Source organism: Erinaceus europaeus, chromosome 16 (assembly GCF_950295315.1).
Source record: "Erinaceus europaeus chromosome 16, mEriEur2.1, whole genome shotgun sequence".
Classification (NCBI taxonomy): domain Eukaryota; kingdom Metazoa; phylum Chordata; class Mammalia; order Eulipotyphla; family Erinaceidae; genus Erinaceus; species Erinaceus europaeus.
Window position 1 is genome coordinate 12,387,582 of NC_080177.1, and position 1,994 is coordinate 12,389,575.

A 1,994-nucleotide genomic window follows, 5' to 3' on the forward strand; every position below is an offset into this window, starting at 1 on the left:
GTATTGATCAGTACAACTGCATACTAGCTGAATCCATAGTTAGCATCCTTTCCAAATTTAGTATTTTTGTTTTTAAATAATTTATTTTTTAACTTTATTTGATATGACAGTGAGAAATTTAGAGGGACGAGGGACACCTGCAGACCTGCTTCACCACTTGTGAAGCTTTCCCCCTGCAAATGGGGACCAGGGGCTTAAACCCAGGTTCTTTCGCACAGTGATATGTGCAGTTAGCCAAGCGCGCCACCACCTGGCCCCCAAATTTAATATTTTTCTGTCCTTAAGTTTATTGTCTGAATCCCTATTGCCTGGTAGTTTGTGTGGGTAAGGAGCTTTGCTGTTGAAACTGGTTTTGGCCTTGCCCACACCTAAGGAGAGGTTGCTATTTATCCTGCCCTGCAGCTGAGTATGTTTATGCTTCCCAATGCTCTTTTCTGCCCAGAAATGCCCATTGTTGTGTCATCAGTTTGGGGTTCTGTCCAAGTTGTTTGAGGAGTTGCTGACACTGCTGGGTGCAGCTCCCTCCCCCAAAGCACAAGGTGTGTCCTATTTCCTCTCCAGTGGGACAAGGAAAGACAGTACTATTCCTACTTATAAATGAAGCATCCACTTGGGGTTTGTTTGTTTAACTTTATCTTATTTGATAGGACAGAGAATGAGAGAGACCTACAGCACTGCTTCCCCACTTGCAAAGCTTTCCCCCTGCAGGTGGGGATTGGGGCTTGAACCCAGGTGTGCCACAGCCCGGTTCCCTCCACTTTGTCTTATACAGTGAAAAACTGACAGGCTAGGACTGATGTGACCTTCCGTTCAAACTGAACCATTTCCTTCTTCCTTTTCAAAGACAAATCTAAATCCAGTTCACAACTGAGTAATTGTAGATAGGACCCTTAGTTTAAGGTGATTCTCAACTTCTACATTTAGAAAAGAAGAACTTGGTGGTGCAGTGGATAACCCATTGGACTCTTAAGCATGAGGTCCTGAGTTCAATCTGTGGCAGCACGTGTACCAGAGTGATGTCTGGTTCTTTCTCTTCCTGTCCCTCTCGTTGATAAATAAATAAAATATTAAAAAGAAAAGAAGAACTTGGCAGCCAGTTGGTGGTGCACACATGTTACCATGAACAAAAAAAAGACCAAGACTCAAGTCCATCCCCTGCCTCAGTTTCTCTATTTTTATTTTTAAAAGGAGGAAGATGATGGCAACCAGGAGTGATGGATTCACTCAGTTCAGGCACCATGGTCCAGTGGTAATAAAGATCTTTTATTTATGAGAAAGATAGTAGAGAGAAAGAACCAGACATCACTCTGGTACATGTGTTGTCAGAAATTGAACCCAGGACTTCATGCAAGTCTGCTAGGAACTGGAATCACACCAGGTGCAAGACTCTGGTTGGGGCAGAAGAGGTATATATATATACTTTTTTTTTTGTCTCCAGCATTATTGCTGGGGCTTGGTGCCTGCACTATGAATCCACTGCTCCTGGAGGCTATTTTTCCCCTTTTGTCGCCCTTGTTGTTGTTGTTATTATTGGATAGGTCAGAGAGAAATGGAGAGAGAAGGGGAAGACAAGGAGAGAAAGACTCCTGCAGACCTGCGTCACCACTTGTGAAGTGACCCCCCTTGCAGATGGGGAGCTGGGGGCTCGAACCAGGATTTTTTTTTTTAATATTTTATTTATTCCCTTTTGTTGCCCTTGTTGTCTTATTGTTGTAGTTATTATTGTTGTTGGATAGGACAGAGAGAAATGGAGAGGAGGGGAAGACAGGGGGAGAGAAAGATAGACACCTGCAGACCTGTTTCACCGCCTGTGAAGCGACTCCCCTGCAGGTGGGGAGCCGGGGTTTGAACCGGGATCCTTATGCCGGTCCTTGTGCTTTGCGCCACCTGCGCTTAACCCGCTGCGCTACAGCCCGACTCCCCTCAAACCAGGATTCTTACACCAGTCCTTGCGCTTTGTGCCATGTGTACTTAACCCACTGCCCTATCACCTG